This window comes from Periplaneta americana, chromosome 6 (genome assembly GCF_040183065.1).
Source record: "Periplaneta americana isolate PAMFEO1 chromosome 6, P.americana_PAMFEO1_priV1, whole genome shotgun sequence".
Taxonomy (NCBI): Eukaryota; Metazoa; Arthropoda; class Insecta; order Blattodea; family Blattidae; genus Periplaneta; species Periplaneta americana.
Genome location: NC_091122.1, coordinates 180,144,435 through 180,150,448, shown reverse-complemented (window position 1 = coordinate 180,150,448; position 6,014 = coordinate 180,144,435).

The window sequence follows — 6,014 nt, the reverse complement described above, 5'->3', positions numbered from 1 at the left end:
TGAAACTATGGAAACAGGAATCCGTTAAATATGTTGTTCGTATTTATGTTAACAAACAGTTTAATAAAATCAATTGCTTCAGTGCGATGCTGAATCTGTTTTAGAAAATTAAAGCTGTGAGCAATACAAAGGATAACAAGTATTCAAACACGGACTGAGTGTTTCAGTATGAAAACAGTTTTTACGCGAACTATATAGCCAATTCTTCACAAGTTAAGTGTTGTTTAATTAAATTTGTGTGTCATTTGTTTAGCCATTCTTTATTTTTTTTTTATTCTTCCAACAAATGACACATTTATTCTTTCTATCCTCTGTTCTCTTTCGTTTTACTAAGAATTTCTTTCCTTTTTTCTTTTTTGTTTCTGTTTATCTGTCTCTTTCTTCTCTATTGCTTTATCTATGCCTGCCATTTTTCTTTTTTGAATATTAACCCTCTTTTTATTTAATAACGAAAATTGACAATTATTCAAGTGAACCTTTAATTATTAATATAGGTGTTCCGCTTGGCACAGTTCTAGGCCCTATTCTATTTTTAATATATATTAATGACAGCTAAAGCAAGGAGATGCACTATAACCTTTACTTTTTAACTTTGCTCTAGAGTATGCCATTAGGAAAGTCCAGGACAACAGAGAGGGTTTAGAATTGAACGGGTTACATCAGCTGCTTGTCTATGCGGATGACGTGAATATGTTAGGAGAAAATCCACAAACGATTAGGGAAAACACGGGAATTTTACTGGAAGCAAGTAAAGAGATAGGTTTGGAAGTAAATCCCGAAAAGACAAAGTATATGATTATGTCTCGTGACCAGAATATTGTACGAAATGGAAATATAAAAAGTGGAAATTTATCTTTTGAAGAGGTGGAGAAGTTCAAATATCTGGGAGCAACAGTAACAAATATAAATGATACTCTGGAGGAAATTAAACACAGAATAAATATGGGAAATGCCTGTTATTATTCGGTTGAGAAACTTTTATCATCCAGTCTGCTGTCAAAAAATCTGAAAGTTTGAATTTATAAAACACTTATATTACCGGTTGTTCTGTATGGTTGTGAAACTTGGACTCTCACTTTGAGACAGGAATAGAGATTAAGGGTGTTTGAGAATAAGGTGCTTAGGAAAATATTTGGGGCTAAGATGGATGAAGTTACAGGAGAATGGAGAAAGTTACACAACACAGAACTGCATGCATTGTATTCTTCACCTGACCTAATTAGGAACATTAAATCCAGACGTATGTAGCACGTATGGGCGAATCCAGAATTGTATATAGAGTGTTAGTTGGGAGGACGAGACGTAGATGGGAAGATAATATTAAAATGGATTTGAGGGAGGTGGGATATGATGATAGAGACTGGATTAATCTTTACTTAGGATAGGGATCAATGGCGGGCTTATGTGATGGCGGCAATGAGAGGTTCATTGCCGCCATCACATAAGCCCGGGTTACTTAAAAGCCAGTAAGTAAGTAAGGTGCCAAATCTAGGGAATCATGTAGCACCATTTTCAAAAAACTACAATTAATGCCTATGCTTATCAGTATATTTTTTAATTAATAAACTTCCTCGTATGTAATCGTGAAAACGTTGTAACTAATTCAACAGTTCATAGCATAAATACACGTCACAAAATGGCTTTCATACTCCATCGGCAAGCCTATCGTGCTATCAAAAAGGAGTGCGTTATATGACCTCCCTATCGATATAAAAAAAAATCAAACACAAAACATAAGATTATTTTGGGCCAAATTAAAGAAGTACCTCATTTCTCACGCCTTCTATTCTGTAGGTGAATTCATGACATTCAACAACGCTTCATGAAATCGATACTAAAACTTTGTGTGGTACTAGTAGACTATAGTCCACACCTGTGGAGTAACGGTCAGCGCGTCTGGCTGCGAAACCAGGTGGCCCGAGTTCGATTCCCGGTCGGGGCAAGTTATCTGGTTGAGGTTTTTTCCGGGGTTTTCCCTCAATCCAATATGAGCAAATGCTGGGTAACTTTCAGTGGTGAATCCCGGACCCATTTCACCGGCATTATCACCTTCATCTCATTCAGACGCTAAATAACCTGAGATGTTGATAAAGCGTCGTAAAATAACCTACCAAAAAAATAGACTATATTGTAAACCTCTTCTGTATATATTTGAACTAGACTGTGACTATAATTAAGACTTTATAGTACTATTAAGTTTATTTTACATGTTCAATATTCTAGCTGTAAAGCGATGTACGAATACTATGGAATGTAAATATATAAAGTACAATACAATTTTGACCTTCCCTTTTTTCTTTTTCCCGTCGAAATTCATTCACACTTCTTTTTCGGCTGCAAAAACGAGGTATGGTAAATAAGTGACACTTATTTCTTTAGAAAGGAGACAAATTTCCAATAATTTCACAGGGATCGAAACAGGGACCTGTGAGTTCAAAACCGCACGCTTCATAGAAGTTGATGACGACTATGATGACGAATCGCCCGTCCGGTCGTGCCTATTGTCCGTTAATTAACCCGGTTTTTAACAAAGGTTGATTTATAGGGCTTCGAGCATAAATCTTCCGTGCATTTCGAATGGCCAATCCATTTATGGGCTTCTCTCATTTTTGTCTCTGTATTTAGAACAAAAAACAAATTACATTTTCTTGCGTACGGCTTCCTCTAATTTGCGTCCCTTTCCCAGCGTAGAGAACAAATTACGTTTCAGTATTTATAGCGGAAAGGTTTTGTGTGTCGTTCGAACAACGACAACAAAATGTTCCACGACGGAACTCCACTCCCATTACGCACTACGCCCTGATCATTGCAGCCAACTGTCCCTATTTAATATGTTAATTGTAGTGCCAACCATTGTCTAGTGAAATATTAAACATCTTACTTTGCTGTTACTTCCCAATTCACGATACTAATAATAATAATAATAATAATAATAATAATAATAATAATAATAATAATAATAATAATAATACTTATGGCCTTTAAGGAACCTGGAGGTTCATTCCCGCCCTCACATAAGCCCCCCCATCGGTCCCTATCCTGAGTAAGATTAAATCCAGTCTGTACCATCATATCCACCTCCCTCAAATCCATTTTAATATTACCCTCCCATCTACGTCTCGGCCTTCCCAAAGGTCTTTTTCCCTCCGGTCTCCCAACTAACACTCTATATGCATTTCTGAATTCGCCCATACGTGCTACAAGCCCTGCCCATCTCAAACTTCTGGATTTAATGTTCATAATTATGTTAGGTGAAGAATACAATGCGTGCAGTTCTGCGTTGTGTAACTTTCTGCATTCTCCTGTAACTTCATCCCTCTTAGCCCCAAATATTTTCCTAAGCACCTTATTCTCAAACACCTTTAACCTATGTTCCTCTCTCAAAGTGAGAGTCCAAGTTTCGCAACCATACAGAACAACCGGTAATATAACTGTTTTATAAATTCTAACTTTAAGATTTTTCGACAGCAGACTAGATGACAAAAGCTCCTCAAGCGAATAATAACAGGCATTTCCCATATTTATTCTACGTTTAATTTCCTCCCGAGTGTTATTTATATTTGTTACTGTTGCTCCAAGATATTTGAATTTTTCCACCTCTTCGAAAGATAAATCTCCAATTTTTATAGTTCCATTTCGTACAATATTCTGGTCACGAGATATAATCGTATACTTAATCTTTTCGGGATTTACTTCCAACCCCATTGTTTTACTTGCTGTGTAAAATAATAATAATAATAATAATAATAATAATAATAATAATAATAATAATAATAACTTATTCTATCTAATTAAGATACATTCCCTATAATCTCGAAATGGTCTAAAAGTATTTCGTGCTTGCAGGCCGTACGTCTGTCTGAATGCTATGAATACTGTAATAGGATAAGTTTCGGTAACTCGCTTCAAAAGACGAAGGACGAACTTCTTTGCATTTCCAAGCCAACTATAGGGCTGAGTGACGTAAGGGCGAGCTATATAATGCCGTTTGAAGCCGTCTTTATTGTGCAGAATCCCCTTGAAGTAACTTACCTCGGCCTGTGTACCTCCCTCTCATATATTCAGGCTTATTATTTCTTTTCTTGCTGCCTTCGAGCTCCTACGTTCCCACATGTTGAAGGGAATTTGTGTCGATTGTATATCCTCTATTGCAAGCGGGTCGAATATTGTACTGACGTTAAGTGCATAAAGACAATTTATAGTTCATATTTTGTAGACTTTTCTCGGAAAACAACACTTTTATATAAACGAAAAGAGCAGCAGAAAATACGTCCTTTCTTCTGTTAACAGTATATTATGGATATCATTGCAAAAACGATATTACAACAATATGTTCTAGGTTCTATTGAACTGTTAATATGAGAAAATGATATTCGACATAATATTCTAGATGCTATTGACCTCACAATATGACATAATCACTTACTTACAACTTACTTACTGGCTTTCAAGGAACCCGCAGGTTAATTGCCGCCCTCACATAAGCCCGCCATTGGTCTCTATCCTGAGCAAGATTAATCCAGTCCCTACCATCATATTCCCCCTTCCCTCAAATCCATTTTAATATTATCCTCCCATCTACGTCTCGGCATACCCAAAGGTCTTTTACCCTCTGGCCTCCCAACTAACACTCTATATGCATTTCTGGATTCGCCCATACGTGCTACATGCCCTGCTCATCTCAAACGTCTGGATTTAATGTTCCTAATTACGTCAGGTGAAGAATACAATGCGTGTAGTTCTGCGTTGTGTAACTTTCTTCATTCTCCTGTAACTTCATCCCTCTTAGCCCTAAATATTTTCCTAAGAACCTTATTCTCAAACACCCTTAACCTCTGTTCCTCTCTGAAAATGAGAGTCAAAGTTTCACAACCGTAAAGAACAACCGGTAACATAACTGTTTTATAAATTCTAACTTTCAGATTTTTTTAACATTAGTAGCAAAAGAACTAGCTAGATATAAAATAGACTTCGAGGGAGTACAGGAGGTTAGGTTAGATGGGAATGGCATATCACAAATAGGCGATTACTTGTTGTATTATGGGGAAGGAAACATTAATCACCAATTAGGAACAGGATTCTTTGTACATAAAAGAATAAAATCAGCAGTAAAAAAGGTCGAATTTATCAGTGACAGGTTATCGTATTTAGTACTTAAGGATAGATGGTGCGATATCATAGTTATAAATGCGCACGCCCCTACAGAATATGTCCCGTGGTCAGAATATTGCACGAAATGGAACTATAAAAGTTGGAAATTTATCCTTCGAAGAGGTGGAACAATTCAAATATCTGGGATCAACAGTAACAAATATAAATGACACTCGGGAGGAAATTAAATGCAGAATAAATGTGGGAAATGCCTGTTATTATTCGTTTGAGGAGCTTTTGTCATCCAGTCTGCTGTCAAAAAATCTGAAAGTTAGAATTTATAAAACAGTTATATTACCGGTTGTTCTTTATGGTTGTGAAACTTGGACTCTCACTGTGAGAGAGGAACAGATATTGAGGATTTTTGAGAATAAGGTTCTTAGGAAAATATTTGGGGCTAAAAGGGATGAAGTTACAGGAGAATGGAGAAAGTTACACAACGCAGAACTGCACGCATTGTATTCTTCACCTGACATAATTAGGAACATTAAATCCAGACTTTGAGATGGGCAGGGCATGTAGCACATATGGGCGAGTCCAGAAATGCATATAGAGTGTTAGTTGGGAGGCCAGAGGGGAAAAGACTTTTGGGGAGGCCGAGACGTAGATGGGAGGGTAATATTAAAATGGATTTGAGGGAGGTGGGATATGATGGTAGAGACTGGATTAATCCTGCTCAGGATAGGGACCAATGGCGGGCTTATGTGAGGGCGGCAATGAACCTCCGGGTTCCTTAAAAGCCAGTAAGTAAGTAAGTAAGTACGTAAGTAAGTATGTAAGTAAGTAAGTAGGTAAGCAAGCAAGTAAGTAAGTGGCTAAGTAAGTAAGATTAGATGACAAAAGCTTCTCAACCGAATAATAAC